Here is a 19,503-nt window from a genome sequence, read left to right on the forward strand (position 1 = left end):
TGCATATCGGTGAAATTGCACTCATACACAGCGTTCCACAATGCGTCCACTCCTTCCAAACCAGAATTGCAGTCAAAGTGTCGTTGCAGGGCATAGGTGTACAGATCTATGACAAAGGGATCACCTATAGTAGCACAATACGTTCATCCACCTCAGTATGCACAGTATAATGAACAACAGTTTCACCTCCTCTTCCTGTTAACCACACCCACACTACCCGATTGGCTAATCCCCACACTGCCATGTCCATTGGACAAGGTGGTGTAAAGGGCAGATTGTGGCACGTGCGCCTCCCAAAGTAGCGCAAGGGCCACACCCCTGTAAAGCTGGAGCAGTCGTCCTTCCCTTTGCACTATCTTCTCTGCAGCTGTACCACATTAGGTTATGTGTAACTAGGCACACGCGCATCCACCAATCGCATCGAAGCCGCCATCATCCAACATGGTCACTCCTGTACAGCACTTGAAATGTACTGTTACACATTTACAGTACAAATGTCGTGCCATTTCAAAGCAAGTTCACTACAAAGTTCAATGAAAGTATGCACGATTTCTCCATCCGCATGCATCCACATAGCCACCCAGGATGTGGCACATGTAATCCTGAAAGTACCGCGTAATCCGCTACCTTTTCATGATAGTGAGGTGGGGGTGTGGGGTAAACAATATCAATCTGGGTAGGGGATTTGGTCTTCCATCGTAGATGTATAAAGGATTTTTTTCTTTTTATTGTACATGCGTGCAACTTTTTTTGTTTTTTCTCTTTATATGCGTTTCCGTTTGCCTCTCCTCACATTTTTACAACATTCTGGTCAATGCTTCTTGCACAGTGTAAAAGAAAACAGCATTGTCCACAAGGCCTTCTGGGGCCTGGGGCCTAAATACCTTCAACTCTCTCTTCCTAAATATCTTCCTTCCCGAGCCCTTCGCTCATCCATCTCCAACTCCCTCAGGGTCAGCCGCTTCTCGAAGCAACGAGTTGGGGGTCGATCTCTCGCCGTGGCAGGGGCCTCCCTCTGGAACAGCCTTCCTGCGTCCCTGAAACTTGAGGAGAACCATCTCCGGTTCCGGAAGCACCTCAAAACCTTCCTCTTTGCTTCTGCTTTCTCTCTCCCTCTCCCCTTCTAAATTCTCGACTGAATCTGCAACTGGGCCACTCTCACCGACCTCGGTCCTGGGCCCAGCCACTCTCCTCTTGCACTGCCTCCCTGGCAACCCCTGCACTGAGGGACTGTCTCTGTATCCCTACAGCCCCCCCCTTTCTCAGCACTTGTCTGCACTACCTTGCACTTGCCACCAGCTGGCCCCATTTATTTACTTACTTACTTGTATTGCACTTCCCCCCTCGCCCTCCCCCTCCCTTGCACTTTTCCCTTCCCCCTACCCCTGCACTTGCGCAGTCTGAATGACACCTGGCCTAGTAGGATCGTTGTCTGTCTTCCCCTTGTTCCTCCCTCCCTGCCTCGTCGCGCCTTGAAACACTTGTGTATAGGCGCGTTACAAATGCCATATCATATCATTGCTAATGGCGGTCAAATAAATGCCATTTCTATGGAACCACTGCATATTTTGCAACCTCATGATCTCATAGTGGGTGGAGAACATGCCAGCAGTCTGCATACATTCACACAATTCTGTTCATAGCACACCTTCCGACCTCTGGTTGGGGACAAATTACACCATCATGGACCCATACTCCTCTTGGTGTTATGCATGAGAAAACGACCTTGGCAGTAGGAAAAATCTGCATCACTGCGGTCAGCAACCTCTTCAGGTGACGGATTAATCGTCCACACGACATGCAACCCAAATGTAGACTTCCATTGTGCACCGCAACAAAGTCAACGTTTGTGACAGACGCCACATATCTGCAAAGACGAACCATCCCACCGAAAAGCGTCCACCCCTTCCAACCCGAAATTACCAGCAACACCTCTTTGCACACAACACCTGTGCAGATGGCGCACAAAAGGTATCACTGAGGACAAGCACTGTGCGTCTCTCCATCTCAACCACCCTTACGACACAAAATGGTACCGCCCCTTCCTGTGAACCACACCTTAAACACCTAATTGCCTATTTCCCATAATTCCATTTCCACCCTGCTCATAATGACAGGATGTGGCACATGTGCTCCCCCCCCCCCCCATCTACAGTGAGGGCCACGGCCCAGTAAAGCAAACAATACTTCTTCCCTTTGCACGGTCATTTTTGCAGCACTCACCCATTGCATGCTGTCAAATTTTCAAACACGCATGCAGCAATCACATATAAAACCTCTGCATTGCACACTGTCATTATTGTACACCACTCTATATTTACCGTTAAACACTCTCAGTACACGTTCCGTTTGATTGCAAAGCCCCTCCACCAGACACTTCTGCTAAACAATGCACGCTGCAGCATCCACAAAGATCCTAAGACGCACCCAGCACACCTTTAGCCATGCACACAACAGTTCAGCCCTTTCCACACCCACCACAACACTATACATCCAGGCAAGCGACCATGTGGGCAATTAACATTATGCACAAACATAACGATTATGTATTATAACATACGTAGTGGCACTTCTACCCAACTCCCCGACACCATAAAACACCCATTCACGAAAATGTGTCACACTGCAGAATCCACAAACATACCACATCCTGCACCACCCCTACGCACTGCCATTCACAAAGTATTGTGTCACTGTCAACCTATGCACAACGGCTTCACAACATTGGGCCTACTTAAATAAATGTGCACACAGCAGAGTAACCAAACCACATATAATCTGTTCTTCAACCATACTCTCTTCCATACTCACATTACGTACACACTGCACCCTGTGGCCACAATACACAACTGCTCACTGCACCATTTCCTGCCGAACACCAAATACTGTAGCATGTTGCAACTATCACCACAACCATGGAATGCACAATACACACTTTGCAACTCACTTGCGGTGCTGTAGCACGTCGACAATGAGCTCCACACCCATTCTCCAAAGATCACCACCCTGTGCCTGATGCACTGTCAAACCTGCATTACTGCAGTGGGTGTGTTATTTGCACACATTCCCCGCCCTGTAATGCAACCATGCATGTCAGCATGTCACCAACTACCACTATGCACATACGCACCACTAGCACCAGCACTCGTAACCAACCTCCACACCGCAATGGATATGCACAGCGTTACATGCAACAGTTACCATAATGTAAACTGTCTCCGCCACCCCTACACCCTCTCATTGACATACTATTGTCTTACCCACTTCCACTCAGAAAGTATTATGTCTCTGCCAACTCAACCACAAAATGTTTACAACATTGCCCATACTGCAAACCTTGTGCACACAGCAGACTATACAAGCACATATAAGCTGCCCTTCAGTCATACTGGCAGTATGCAAACACTGTGCCCAGTGCCCAAACTGGGTGACTTTTCACTGCAGCATCTCCAGCCACAGCGCACCGCCATGGAGCTATGCAGCAACAAATTGCAACAGTTACCATAATGTGCAAACAAAACACTCTCTCCTGCACCCCTGTGCACTTTCAATCATATACTATGGGCGTACCCACTTCCATTCACAAACTATTGTGCCACTGCCAACCTACCCATATTCCGTTTGCAACACTGCCCTATGACAGCTGAAATGAGCTCCACAACCATTCCTTACATGTCACCACCCTCTAACTGATGCCGTCAAAAATGCATTACTGCCGTGGGTATCCTCAAGTCCTAGGTTCTTGAGTGCATGGCCTACAGCCTTCGGCCATGCACCCAATAGTCTAGGCCTTGAAAACACCCACAGCAACACGTCACCAACTACGACAATCCACATACACACCACTGCTACCAGCACTCCTACCCAAACTGTGCACCGCCATGGATCCATGCAACAACAAATTGCAACAGTTAACATAATGTACAAAGAAAAGACTCTCCTGCACCCCTGTGCACTCATTCACATACTATGGGCATACCCACTTCCATTCACAAAGTACTGTGTCACTGCCAACCTACCCACATTCTGTCCACAACACTGGCCCTACTGCAACCAAGCTGCACACATCACACTATGCAAGCACCACCCACTACCTGATGCAGAGTCAAACATGCGGTCCTGCGGTGGGTATGTTGAAGCCCTACGCTCTTGAGTGCATGCCCTACACCCTACGGCCTTCGGCCTTGCACCCAATAGTCTAATCCTTTCACAGACCCACCGCAACTTAATTCACCCATGCATGCCACCATGTGCCCAACTACTGCATTCCATCCGCAGCACACAGCCACCCGCGCTCCCACCCAGCCTATTTCAAGTGCAATTCACTCCCATTCTGCAATTGACCTGCCACCACTAACCACAAAAAGATGTTACCGCAAACAGGTTGTGGCAGAAGCTATGGGGCTGTTATGACAGCTGCCTCCAATCACCACACAAAGTACTCGCCTGTCTAGGTACCCGCGAATTGGCGCAATATGCACGAATACTGCAGGCACTCCTCCGTCTTCTACCACCTTTGTACATGTCACATGAACCACTTCTCACTCCCCCACCCGTTCCATCCCTTATTGCCGCCAACACATTGCATACGGTACATTTTCCAGACCCTTCCGCCGGCGCACTGTCCTCCGAGACACCATGGCAGCTTTCCCAAAAAAATGTTGACGCACAGCACTCTTCCCTCCAGCCCACCACCAGCTGCATCCAAAGTTCTACAACAGCACGCCGCACCGCAAGCTAATGACACTCGGTCCGCAGAGCGAACAGGGAAATGGGTCCGCCAAGTGGACCCAGATATCACTAATCTTTTTGAGATGTACATTTCAGTCGTTTGCAAAAAAAAAGTACTGGTCAGATTCCCACCAAAGACACAAAAGCACGCTTTCTGACCCAAGCCCCCGCTCCTGCCGCAAATTTGGTGAAAATTCGTCCAGCCGGCTGTAGAAGTTCCCCCCACATCAGTCTATGGGGAAAAAAGGTTTGGGACCCCCCCTATAACTTTGCCCCCCCTCTGCACGAAACCACACCCGACTTGGCGAAAATATTCGGAGCCGGCCATATACCTTTTTTGCAAAGTTTGGTGAGGATTCCTCCTGGGGAAACGAAGTTATAAGCCGCCTCAAAAGTGCTCTTCCTATGAGTTTAACAACTTAACCATAACTACATATTATAGATAGGATTGAGATAGCTTAAGCCTAGTTACCAAGCAACAGAGCACTGTACAATAGAGGGTGGTGAATGCAGGGAGAGGACATTGAGGGGATCCATGGAATGGGAAACAATGAATAGAGATCCCCTTTGCTTATGTACATGAACCGGGAGATCTACAGAAATCTGAGAGGAACCGGTGTCCGGTTAAAGGTGCGAATACAAAAGGTTCGAGTCAATAGGGTCGGAAACAAAAAGGCTCGAATTTTTTTTTTTTATATATATATATATATATATATATATATATATATATTTTTTATTTTTTTTTTTGGGGGTTTCCGTATAGGTAAGAAATGTGGTTTTTACCACAGACACAGAGGTGGGGGGTGGGGGGGGACTCCTCCCGCCCCCCAAAAAGAAAAAAATATATTTTAAAAAAAAAACCTTTTGATAAATGACTAAATGGTATTGGTATTTTAGCCCGATGATTTACATACAACTGGATCACAGGGTTTCCAAGTGATCAGACACCTGCTGTTTCCAACAGGTAATCCTGAATTAACCCCTTACTGTGTGTTTAAAAATAATCCACATAGTATAAAAATATATAGTCAGACTATTTGCGTCACAAAAATCACACTTTTCCAAACCAAAATTCAGTGTTCATTATACATCGAAGTCCAAAACAAATAGAATTTCATATTTTCAATATTGCCAATTATTAACAACTTTTAAGGGTAGTGGGCTTATTTTTACTCGGCTGAACTCTGACCTGGCATGTGAGCAATGTGCATGAATTGCGGGAGGGCGCTAAACCGGCAGTGGCTTTTTTTGACAAAGCAGAAAGTGATTTTTTATTGCAATTGGTTTAAATATTTAACTAAATTTTAATGTTAAAGGATATTTGTACCGCGCACTATCACCACCGGAGTGGTCTCCTGGCGCTCTGGTGGCTCTGAAAAGGGAGAAGGGGGGTGAGTTAGTGGGAAAAAGTTTGAAAAGTGCAAGAGAGCAGTGATGTGCTGATGGCAGCCTCAGCCCGGTGGGTCCGTTGGCTGGGCTTGGGGAGTTATACGGCCGGTAGTCGTTGTGTGCTGTTGTGCAAGTCTATGTGTGGTTTGTTTTGTTGTTGCAGTGTAGTGAAGTTTGTGCAGATTGCTGCGTTTGAGGTTTGTGGTTGTGTTTGGTTACAGTTTGAGAGGTGTATGCAGAGGGATGAAATTGTTAGTGGATTCGTTGGTTGCCATTACTGTCCTGGCACATTCTATCTAGATCCGACGCAGACTATGTTAGGAATTCCATCTAGGTGTGGTACATGCTAACATTCAAATTTCTATCTAGATCCGGTGCAGGCTAGGTTAAGAATTCCATCCAAGTGTGGCACATGCCAACATTCACACCTCCATGTAGGTGCGATGCAGGCTAAAGTGGAGGATGACATCTAAGTGTGGCATATGCTAACATACACATTTCTATCTAGATCAGACGCAGGCTAGGTTAAGAATTCCATCTAAGTGTGGCATATGCGCATTTCTATCTAGATCCGACGCAGGCTAGGTTAAGAATTCCATCTAAGTGTGGCATATGCGCATTTCTATCTAGATCCGACGCAGGCTAGGTTAAGAATTCCATCTAAGTGTGGCATATGCGCATTTCTATCTAGATCCGACGCAGGCTAGGTTAAGAATTCCATCTAAGTGTGGCATATGCGTATTTCTATCTAGATCCGACGCAGGCTAGGTTAAGAATTCCATCCAAGTGTGGCATATGCGCATTTCTGTCTAGATCCGACGCAGGCTAGGTTAAGAATTCCATCTAAGTGTGGCATATGCGCATTTCTATCTAGATCCGACGCAGGCTAGGTTAAGAATTCCATCCAAGTGTGGCATATGCGCATTTCGATCTAGATCCGACGCAGGCTAGGTTAAGAATTCCATCTAAGTGTGGCATATGCGCATTTCTATCTAGATCCGACGCAGGCTAGGTTAAGAATTCCATCTAAGTGTGGCATATGCGTATTTCTATCTAGATCCGACGCAGGCTAGGTTAAGAATTCCATCCAAGTGTGGCATATGCGCATTTCTGTCTAGATCCGACGCAGGCTAGGTTATCATTCAATCGAAATCCTATCTAGATGCGACGCAGGCTGACGCTCACAATTCCATCCAGGCGTGGGCATACCAACATCCACAATCCCATCTAGATGCCACGCAGGCCAATGTTCACAGTTCTAAGTATGGTACATGCTAACATTCAAGTTTTATCTAAGTGCAGCGCTTGTTGACCTTGACAAGTATGTTAGTATGTAATGCACAGCAACTTCTACAATCCCGTCATGAATAGGTTCAGTCTGGTGGTCACAAATCTCTCGGAGTATGCCTGGTGCGAGTCTATGGCAGTCTAGGTTATTGGAAGGTAAGATAGGGTGGTTTGAGTTATACATGACAACACTGCCATGTACATGGTGCCCAGATCCCACTTTCCTTTCACTTAGCCCACATAGGGAGGGAGCGAAACTGCCGTTTCCATATTTTGAAAGACACACCCAGAGGGAAGGGAGCTGGGATGGTATTCCCTTCGTGTCCAAGGCATGCCTCAAGTGAAGGGAGCTGGACTACCATTGCTTGCTAAGGCACGCCTTGAGAGGAGGGAGCATGAATGGTGTGCCCTTCTAAGGTGTATAGGGGTAGACCCCCCCCCCAAACTGACTGTATAGGAGACAGACCCCACCCACCTCAAACCGAATGCAGGTAACTTGTCGGGTTGATCAATAACTAATACCGAGAAAATCAAAAATAAACCTTTACAAAAAGGAGAAAAAAAAATCAAGACATACATTAGAAAATATTTAATACTAATAAAATCATTTACATTTGATAGTAAAAAAAAGAAAATTCTAACTTTCAAAAAAATTAGGACACTGAGACCTAAAGAAAAAATAAATATAGCATAAACTTGATCTTAAAAATAGAATACATTGACATTGCATGAATCATGAGCCATAGCCAATGGAGTCAGTGGCCAAACATTTAGATACTTCAACTCTAAAGTTCGGACTTTTGATGAATCCTGAGAGGGCCAATCCCTCATGGATATTATGAATGTAGAGGCAACGCTTCCATACCAGCTCTTCATTATACGTTATACAACATCCAAGGGCGCCAGAAGTTTTACTTTTAGGCTCTGTAATAGCACACACTCTAGAACCCCGTGCCTTAAGGTCTCCAATGTCTTCATACAGAACCTACAAGCAGGCTGCTTCCACCAGAATGTGTGACCTCCTCGCTTGAATTTCCCTGGTGGGTAGCAGATTCCACCGTACCCGGATTAAAATGCCTCTATAGAATCTCTTTGGGAATTGAAGCAATATCTTCGTTAAAGAGCCTCTACATCTGTGCTCATGCTTCAAGTGGCTCAGGGAGGGGTAAGCATGGAAATCCTCGGTGGTCTGAATCCAGTCAAAGTCAAACAAGACTGGCCTTCATAGGATTCTCACTCAAGGTCTCCAAAGTCACACCAATCTCAGTGAGCAACTGTTGAGCGAGTGGTTCAGATTTCTTCCCATTAACTATTGATCTATGCAGACTTTCTTTAAAGAAAAAAACGTGTAACACATTGATTGAAATAATCGTCAGATTCTAGTTGCACATGCAGCCCCAAAAGAAACAAATAAACTATCCTTGATGAAATCCTGGATGCCGACGCACCATCCAACAAAAGGCAGAAGATGTACCATTCCATCCAGAAACAGATTATTTTTCTTCCAGAAAAATAAAAGAAAATGTCCATCTGCCAGGCTGTTATGCAAGTCTATGCAAAGGACGAGCATACTCATCCTTGGCACTTAAGGGGTTAATTTATGGTGTTAAAGCTACAGCGGGGGTGGTGGGGCAGGGGAGAAATCAGTATAACATTGAGTAGTATTTTGCAAAAACACACACACACACACCTCAAAGAAAATAATGTTCCCAAGGCATCGCAGACAGCTTCCTAAAAAGTAAGTATACTAAACACTGCAATACAACTGCCATTACAGAGGCATCCTTCAAGTTGCTAACTATCAGATGGTGCAATTGCGAAGGGTGCAGTGGCTCCTGTGGACAAGCGCTTTGCCTATCCCGACATGAACTTCCCGAAACCAAAACTTTGATCCCGTCTGAGACCATGCGAGTGCTGTTGCCATTTCAAGCTACACACCCGATTACGGAGCACAGGTGGATAGCAAGCAGTGTCCACCTTCACACTGAACGTCCAGATTGGTTTTTTTAGAAGACAGCTACACGTTTTTTGAAGTTATTAATATCATGGCAAATGCATACGTTATTCCTTTTTTAAACTGCCCGAACAACCCTTGGTACAAATTCTCACACTCATGGACATCACCACCCCAATAGTGCTCGCAAGTAGCTCCCACCTACTGGCCATCGACTACAAGTTACAAGTAGGTTTTGCCAACGTAAAGGTCGGAGACCCCTGCTCTAGAGAGTCCAGACCCAGCTGTTCCCGCACCAAACCCCAAGGATGCAGCTCTGTAAAGCAACCCCTGGCTTGTCTACTGAACTACCCTAAGGCCCTAAGAACGCAGCTCTAGAAACCAACCCCTGATGGTTCTGGTGCACTACCCTAAGGGTGCAGCTTTGGAAACCAGACCCTGCCTGCTCAGACACTACCCTAAGGATGCAGCTCAGGGATAGCCTGTAGAGAGGGAGCTAAGTTCCCCCACCTCAAGCATCGCGCCCAGGTTGCCTATATGCTGGGAACCAGAATGTTAAATACGTGCAGTGCCAGTGAAGATACCAATACCGAGAAGAATCCTGGAAGCAAGGTTCCCATTAAGAAAGCCGTACCTGCATACACAACAATAGGACAGCCATTTGTGTGAAAAGTGAGCAAAAGAGCAGATTGGAAGCAAGGCTGACGCACCCAGATGAGATGCAGAGACAAGAGAGCATAGATATTCTATAGGTATCAAGAAAGTAACAAAGATCAATAACATTTCGGGATCGAGGCGAAGATGTTTATGTTACAATAATGAAGTTATCAAGTCATTTTAGAAGTGTACAGATGCAAAGAAACATACGCGGACAAAGTGTTCTTAATGCAAGCTATGTAGTGAATAGATTGCGGCATACGTATAGATAGATATAGAAGTGAATGAACTATAGACGATTCCACTACGCATTTTAGCAGAGCTGGACCAGAAAAAGGAAGTCTTTTCCAGTGTGTCACAGCTGAAAAGCAATCGAATTACAGAAGTGAATCAAAGAAGGGCAAGGCTGGACCAGCCCCAAAAAGCCAAAGCTGCTATGATCAGACAGTAGCTACAAACGTGTGAAAGAACAAACTCCTGTTCAGATGACGGGCACGAAAACAATGGAGATGTCAGAGGTTCATCAAATAATAGTATTTTAAATACACCAAAGCCCAAAACCATGGTCTTCAGTCACGTGAATGAAATTGACAATCGTGAGGAGCTACACCTACGCAAGGAGACAGAGCATGCTATACTCCCTCGTATTCTCCAGAGCAAGGAACATTTCCAAGTTCAAGTTCAAAGCCTTAATTGACGTACAGACCACTGAGGTGATGACATGGCAATTGGTGGGAAGCTATGGGCAAAACCATCCCACCAGCACCTGGAGGCTGCCTGCGTGCTGCTGGCGTATGTGGAAAGGTACTGACGGATGTCAGGGTGCCAACCAATTATAGAGGTCCACGTAGTAAAGAGCTCTACAGTTTATGTAACCAATGGGACGTTGTGTATTTGATTACCAATAGGGAACTATCCCAGTAAATCATGTGTGCAGCACAGTAGAAGGTCAGGGTGTAGACAGCGTGGATGCCCTCACTGCGTGGCCTGCCTCGTACATGGTCAGACCTAGAACTATCTCCTAAATTTCATAAACTGTACGTTACATGCTCGAGCTTTACACAGCAGAGCCATCCCACTACATTACATCTCATGCACGGCACATGGTCAGGCTCTAGACCGCATTCTGTACACACGTGCAAGCTTTAGACAGCACAGCTAACCTCCTAAATCACATGCCCTGCTGGGTCAGGCTGTAGACAGCAGAGCTATCATCCCTAAATCGCGCAACCTGCAGCACAAATGGTCAGAGAAACATCAGAAGCTAAGTCGCATGTCCTGCAGCGTACATGTTCAGGCTGTAGACAGCAGAGAGATACCGCCGTAAAATTTCACATCCTGCATCGTATGCGTGGTCAGACCTCAGCCAACAGCACTTTCTCCCCAAATTGCATATACTGCACCTTACATGCTCAAGCTTTAGACATCAGAGCCATTTCTCTAAAAGAAGACCCCAGGCGCCGCCAGAGAAGTATTAAAGGTAGCCCACGTGGCCAAAACAAACGGCTTTTTCATAGCTTTTGGAACCAGTTCAAAGCTACTCAAACAATTCTCTGACATGCTTTCTCAGACATCACACCAACTGTATGTAAAGTTGTAAATGCAAGAGCACAATTCTGCAGAGAGTGGGTGCTCCGGCAGAAAGGGGGCCTTTCTGCTCCTTCCTCCCTTCTGCAATGTAAATAGCTATTAATGTGTGAGGCTGTATCTCTTTGGCTGCAGGAGGCGCCCTGTGGGGGGAAGCTCACACCATGTGCACATGCTAATCCAGGACGGCCCTTAATATCTGGATGAAAAAAGCATGGCCATTTTTGCCCAGGTTCCATCATGTTGCCGTGGCGCCAGTGTCTGCAGGGGCAGGCCCTTACCTAGCCAGAGAGAGACGTCAGTGGTGTTGCAATGCCCAACTTATTTCCCTTCCCACCCAAACCCCCTGTCACCATCAACATGCTACTCTTCACGTTCCTGCAGCCGCCCCCTCCCCCCTGCTTTTCCCTTTAGCAAAGGTGCTGCACTCTTGAGGGCTCCACACTCCACCATCTACCTTTTCATTTCATTGTGAAGAACCTGCGGCAGGGTTGCAGCATCACTGATACTGAACTCATGGTGCCACCTCAAAACCTGAAAAGGTAGGCCATTGGGGGGCAGGGGAATTTCATTTTGGCCTGTGTGAAAAAATGGCTTGTGGGAGACAGCAGGGTAGACCCCGATGGAGAAACGAGCAGGGACTACAGCCCCTGCCCAGACCGCCTTCTTGCCCTGCCCTCGATGGGTAGAATTCCCAGCAACCACCGAGTACAGCACCTGGGCATGCTAGAGTGAGGTTTGCAGCATCCTTTAGCTAAGAAAGGCAAAATGGGACACTGTGGTCCCAAATTTCAAGCAGCCCTTCCCCTGAGCCAAAGGGTCTTATCTCCCATAACCATTAGCAGGTCGTTTATGGTAATTGGGTGGGCTTTTCATATTGCCCCTTCCCCCGTCATCTGCCGAATCAGAGATGCTTGTTGTGTTGCAAATGGCATACAATGTATCAATTTGAGCAAGAAAGGGATTGAGAGCTGTAATGTGACCTAGTGAAATGACACCGCTCCCCTAACTTTGGACCGCGCCCCTAATTAACTGACTCCCCTCCAAGATCTCCTACCTTCCACTACGCACACATACTCTGCCCCGCACCCCAGACAGCCGCCACGAGCCGCGACTAAGCTCGCCTCTTTAGCCCCGTCGCACTCTCCCACATCAGCGGCTGCAAGCTCGCCTCTATAGCCCCGTCGCACTCTCCCACATCAGCGGCTGCAAGCTCGCCTCTTTAGCCCCGTCGCAATCTCCCACATCAGCGGCTGCAAGCTCGCCTCTTTAGCCCCGTCGCACTCTCCCACATCAGTGGCTGCAAGCTCGCCTCTTTAGCCACGTCGCACTCTCCCACATAAGCGGCTATAGTCAATCAGCTCTTGTGCTCTTCCCTATGGATAATACTAATCTTCTTCCGCCAAACCCATGGAAAGCAGATTGGCACTCAGGAACCAGGCACTTCCGCAGAGGCGGATTTGACGGCCAAAGGGCGAGCGGGGCCCTGTTGTGTCCTGATGACACCTTCCCAATCTCTTCACACCAGCCACACAACACAGGCCCTCATCCCTCCATGCTGGCAGTCAGCCACATTGGAATAACAAAGGGCAGTTTTAGCACTCGCCCGGCTAAACATTTGTTAGGGTTCGTTAGGGCCCATTTCAGTATGATTGGGCCCCCCTTGCCTACAGTTAGATGGGCTGGACACACTCTGTGGCACCCGTGGGTTGCTGAAATACGAATGGTTACAAATCTCTCTAATCTCGTTAAACCATCTCACGGCGCAGGCAACTACAGGGGAGCAGAAACACTAAACTGACACTGAAAGGTTAGTCATTTCTCTGTCAGCAAGGTGCTAACGCAGCAGAGTAAAAGAGGTGATAACACTGCTAGATGCTATCAAAGCCAGTCTGCAACCTGCTGCAAAGCGCACATTTAAAGGCGCACATTTAAAGGCAGTTAAGGTGACAGCAGCCAGAAAAGGGCAGCCTGTAACATGCCCACAAGGCAAAGTGCACATTTAATGCCATGAAAGTAAGAACAATGTTGCTGTATTTGGAGCCAAAATAGGGGCAGCTCCCCTTACCTGAGAATCTTGAACACATATCCTGAACAAAATCACAACAGTGTGGGACTGTTGGACTTACAAGGCGCTGATATATTCTAATTGGACTTGTCCATCAAAAGATATGCAGAACCCTCATTTGCACAATATGGATTGACATCATCAGAAGCGACATCACAGTAAATAACATTGCAAGCAGTGACATCAGTCTTCAGTACTCTAGGACACCATTGGTAAACACATAAGTCTTCACGTGTAAGCCAAGAGAATAACGTGCTGTGCAATATAAAACATATTCACTATTATTAACATGCAACAGCTCAATAGTTTAGTAAACAATGATGGTTTTTCTTCATAGGACCAATTCCAAACTCAATCACTTCTAGTAACACCCAATGTCAGCTGATCAGGCACAGTGAGATCTTTTACCTAGGATCACACATTTACAGTAGTGAAATCAGTTTTTGGACCCAGTCAGTGATTTAAAGCACTTGACTACATACATTACTAGTGATAGGTCACAAATATTTAATAAGGTTGGATTTTCAAAAACAAAATCGAACGAAAACGAAATCACTGAGACACTTGTATAGGTGCGTTATAAATGCCATATCATATCATTTGTTTTTTCTATCAATGCATTGAAAAGAACACAAATCACAGAAGAAACCAACCTGACATTATATACATCGTTATAGAAATAGGTCAAGCAAAAAGACATGTACAGCTTTATTTTCGCCACCCTGAATGCGCGATTGCAGTAGCAGCCTGCAAAGGAATGTGGGCCTAAAACAACATCATTTGGTTTTAAAAAAGGTATTCAAAATGAAAGAGAATTACATATAAAATCTGCCTGAACAATTATTTTACACAGCATGCAGCGTTATACTCCCTGCCCAATTCCCCTTCTAAGAGACAACATTCTTTACCCAGGCTCCCCCAAGTCTAGGTCATCAACCTCTAATCGCTTTATTGAAATGAGGTTGACACATAGCTGAAGCCAGGGCTGCCGGGGAAGCAGTGGCAAAGGCGCTGTACCCCCATGCGCTTTAACTGTCACACGAAAAGCGTGAGCTGGGAAGACTTGGACAGCTGATCCTGATTCAGAGGAGAAAAGTCAGGGCTCATTCCTCCCGAGCTGGATGGGTGCGAGACACAGCCTATGAAATGGGGACAGTACCGCAAAATGCGGGACGGTTGGAGACCCTACAGAAACACTCAGCCCTGCTCCCCGGCCTGGGGTTTCATCTGGGCTTGTTTAGCTGCCACCTTGGTATAAGGTGAACACAGCGAACTCGCACAAAGGGCTTTTTCGGCAACCATGTGGATCTTTGTGGCCCATTTCAATACCACCTCATCCAAGTGGCTGCATTTTAGATGTTTCCCTGTTAATTCGTCCATAGCAGCTGTGACTGCGTATAGGTGAGCAGCTAGGACAAGAACCTGTCCACCCCGCTTCACAAATATGCTCCCCTTTTACCACTTTGCCTCCCACACAGCATTCATTTTGCCCCCTTCCTCACCGGCAATATTCTCTCTACTATCCTACGCTTTTTTTAACACTATGTTATCCCCTGTATGTTGTCCCCTGTTCTTGCCTCATTCCCTTAATCCTTAATTCCTCGCTGAACATTTCCCTCCCTGGTTTAGCCACATCACACACCATTTGCCTTTACATTGCTGCCCCTCCGCTACCCATCCCTCACTCGCTTCCCTCCCAATTCATTTCTCCTTGACTCTTTAGAGCTCCATTATTCCCTATTCTCCTGAACCCCCTGCTCTCCATTTACCTGCCCTTTAATCCTCTTTACCCTGCATTTCCCCTCACTCTTGTGCCTTATTAACTATATTTTGCATTGTATACTTAGTCTTTTACAAAGGAGAAAGAAAATACATTTTTAAAAAATAATAATTCAAAAAACATACACAGCAGAGATAGAAACAGGCGACCTCCCTTAGACTTCGAAAGTCCAATCCCGATATTCAATCAGCTTTCGTCCAACATCAGGCGATTAAAAAAAAATAAAAAAATAACTGGTTCTTTAATAAAGAAAATAAAGCTGCTCATCAGTAATCCAGATACTAGATAAGAAGTCAACCGCATTGCCCATTCTCTGGCCCTCATTCATTCTCTGTGCCCATTCACCCTATTACCCTGACTTGGCTCTGTTTAATCACATTATCTCCCGCCTTCCATCAATCTCTCCCTCAGGCTTGTGCCCTCCTCCATTCTCCACCCTCCTTCCCATCAGTGTTCCTGTCACCTGCTGCTTCTCTACTTTTCCCCCCTCACTATCCTGCCCTTATCCCCCATTCCCATGCACTGCAGATCTGGGGGTAGTGGGTTGGAGTTAAGGGGACGTTCAAGTGCCACAAATAGCACCCAAAAAAAAGGGCAGCCCCGGGTATGTTTTGAGATTGAAAGGCGAACTTCTTTAAGTCTGTGAAGCTCAAGTACATTTCAAGTGTGTGGGTAAGAACCGCGGGAACAAGCACAAAATGGTTCTGCATGCTGTAGGAATTACCCCGTGATAGCACCTCCTGTAATGCCCATACCCATTGCCCATGTTATTGCCCATTGCATTTAACCCCATCATCTCCAACATTAGCTTCAGGCTTTAACAGTCAATATCACCACCATTGACAGCAAACCCTGGTGAGGAGGCCCATCTGTCTCTAGCTAGAACCAGGCCCCCAAACACAGAAAACTAAAACTAAAAAAACTTAAAAAGTTAATGTTTGTGCAACTCCGCCCACACTAGGCTCCATCTGAATGCCCCACGCACCTGGGGCCCTCCGTCATTTTGCCCACTAGGCCCTTTGCCACTGTACTTCAGACCTGCACCCATCAACACCATTTCACATATGCCCCTCTCGCTAGTGAGCCCCCCCCCTTGCTTGTTCTTACAGAGGGCCCTACACCAAGGCAACCGGTGGCGGCAGAAGGGCGCTATACAAGACCACTTAGATTACAATTCTTAATTCAATTGAAGTAAACCGAAACGACAACTACCACAATGCGGTACTTTGTAAACTGAAACCCTAAAACTGGAAACATGGTGCCCAGTGATGGACTTCTCCCCTGGTCGCCCTGGCAATTGAGGGTCGATTATAAAGCTGGGTGCCCCGCTTATCCTGCCCCTAAACACCCTTAATTCTGCAAACGCCACACAGGAGGCTTACAGTAGAAAAGGCGCCTACAAATCATTAGCGCGGGATGATCAAAGAGAAACCAGGCGATTTCCGTGACGGTTTCAGCGAAAACTCCAGAACACACCAGAAAGGCATTGTTTTATAGATAAAATCAACGTCTCCCCTTATATTCAAGTTCAAACATAGTTTGATGAAGCCGAACTCACCGCTTACTTAAGCAAGACACAAATAAGGCTTCTTAAAAAGGCGCTTTGCGAGCCTCGAATATTATAATGTATAATCCAGGGACCTGGTCGTCGGCTGTGAAGCAGCGCCTTAATGTACAGCGCTGCTACAGGCCACTTAGTGCCGGTCTCCTCCTACTGCCCTCCTCGGCACACCTGCATCCAGGGCGGGTTTATCGACCAAGCAAACGGCAGGTGGCTGCTCCAGGTGGCCTGGGAATTGCAGTTCTACTAACATATAGAGACTACATGTCCCATCATGCACTTGACCGAGCTTTCAGGTTCGTAGAGGAAGTCTCCCATCTCACCGGGGCATTCTGTTTTTCGGCATGGGCTTTGATTTGCAATCTTGTACTTTTGTTAAATTGGGTGAAATAAAGGGAATACAAATGACAGCTCCCATCATGCAGTTCGGTGTTATATAAAAGCCCGGGACGGGCAAACTGCAGCACCGGCGATGTCCCGTTATCTTTTTAAGGATGTGTTCAACAGAGGACATCAAAACTATTAACCCTCCCCATGCCACATGACTAGGGAAAGAAATGTTGGCATGAAACTGCGCGGCCCTACTTCCCATTTGTGGGCCCCTTTTATGTTCACCAGGGTTCTTTTATAGGGCAGCGCTCGAGGGCCCACAGCCGGGCAGCTCAGGTATGAGCCTTGAGAAACCGTGGAGACATAGCTCATACCGCGTTGCTTCGCAGCACTTGATCCTTACATTTTAATCGCGTGACGAGTAAAACTACGTATACCAGAATGCAAAGCGGTGTGAGCTTGGCGCGGGGAATCTGAGAGCCTGTTGGACACCAGTGATTCCGTTAAGGGAACCCAAATGCCTTGACACGGCTTTACATCCAATGGGATACAAGGTCTTGCCAATACAAACCTGATCTCGTTTTTTTTTCGTGAGAAAGTGTTGTTTGGGAAATTTATTTAATTATCGTCTGCACTTAAGTGACCAGGGTTGTTGTTTTTTTCTTGTCAACCCACATTTTGTGGAGATTTTCAGTGGTATTAATTTCTTAGCCACAACATATTCTACGACTGAAACAACATTATAGCGTCATTAGGCACTTTCCCCCAAATTACACCACTAACATAGAGGGACACGGGGCCAGATTTAGACACGTTTCCCAGTTCCATGTGTGAGAAACTCATCCAAGCCTCTTCTTCAGGGAACTCCGGGATTTGTAGTCCTCAATATAAAGTGGAAAAGACTACATTGCAAGTCCCAGAATTCCAAGGGAAAAACGTGACCAGATGGCTTTCCCACGCATGGCAAGCGTTCTCTGCCATAAATAAAAACCTAGACGGGTGTGTTCAGTGGCCGACTGCCCATAATGAAATAACAGAAAAGGCGGGAGTCTAGCTGACCATTAAGAGAACGCATTACAATCTAACTGTCCCTAGCAGCCCGGTACAGATGCATTGTTCCCTATGCGTCCCCATTCGAGGCCGCCTGAGACAACAATGGGGGAATCCGGTATTTCAAGGGGTGTGTTAACCTTTCTCTCTCCAGATCTGTTGGACTACAACTCCCATCAGCCCTGGTCAACACGGTCAGTAGTGACAGGTCGTTTGGAGAGTGCGCAGGTTACAGGCCCCTGAGGCAGTTGGGCTCCTTCCGGGCACAGCTTCAGAAACTTAGGTTTCCCTTTGATTTGAAGCTATGAGTGTAAGCAATGTGTTGTAAAGTGTCTTTTGCACTTAATTCTACCTCGTAGAATTCCACTCTTTCTCTGATGTCATGTTTACTTCTGTTCAGAGGGGAGATTCCATTAAGAGCCGTTAGAAGCTGAGTGAAGAGGTGCTGTGTAGGCTGTGTACTGCTGGCTCAGGCTGGTTACCAATAATGGAGCTTCACTCACCTGCAGTGTATGTTAACTTATTACACAATGGTTGCCATGTGTTGCAACATGCAGAGGCCGCTTCAAACCGGTCTCTGGTTTGTTCTTGCAAGGTCGGCCTCTAGAGATGAGCGTGAGGGGCTTCGGTTCTCCCCCAGCACTACCCAATAAGCACCTGATCCGCTGGCAGCATGGTGGTTAGGCATCCGACCTTTTATTTATTTATTTATTGATTGATTGATGTAGCGCAATACAGATGCGCTAAACATGACACACAACAGATGACAGAGAATCAGAATCAGAAAAGAGGGTCGGGACCAGAAATAGAGCAGCACAATAGAATCGTTTTCAGTCCTCGTCTGAAGATGGGAAGCAATGTACGAGCTTGCAGATCCGGGGGGACGAGCATTCCAGAGCCTAGGGGCTGCATGGGGGAAGGGCCCTTTGGCCACACAGGGGAGTTTGGTCCTTAGCGTGGCCAAAAGAGAGGTGTTATTTGCCCATAGGGTTCTGAGGGCAGGCAGCTCATTTGACAGAGGCATTTGGCCAAAAACTCAGGGCCCTGACCATGGAGGCGGCGATGGGTGATGCAGTGTACACGGAACAGTACGCAGCTGCTCACAGGAA

General features: G+C 46.8%; 1 protein-coding gene across 1 annotated transcript in view; it reads right to left on the reverse strand.

Moving 5' to 3' along the window:
* Positions 1 to 17,162, reverse strand: part of LOC138498704 (forkhead box protein H1-like) — a 122,245-nt gene extending 105,083 nt beyond the window's left edge. Inside the window, exon 1 of the mRNA XM_069622351.1 lies at positions 17,012 to 17,162. The gene's annotated coding sequence lies outside the window, so the exon portion shown is untranslated. The remainder of the gene's footprint in view (positions 1 to 17,011) is intronic.
* Between the last annotated feature and the right edge of the window lie 2,341 nt (positions 17,163 to 19,503).

This window comes from Ambystoma mexicanum, chromosome 5q (genome assembly GCF_040938575.1).
Source record: "Ambystoma mexicanum isolate Mex_15411 chromosome 5q, UKY_AmexF1_1, whole genome shotgun sequence".
Lineage (NCBI taxonomy): Eukaryota > Metazoa > Chordata > Amphibia > Caudata > Ambystomatidae > Ambystoma > Ambystoma mexicanum.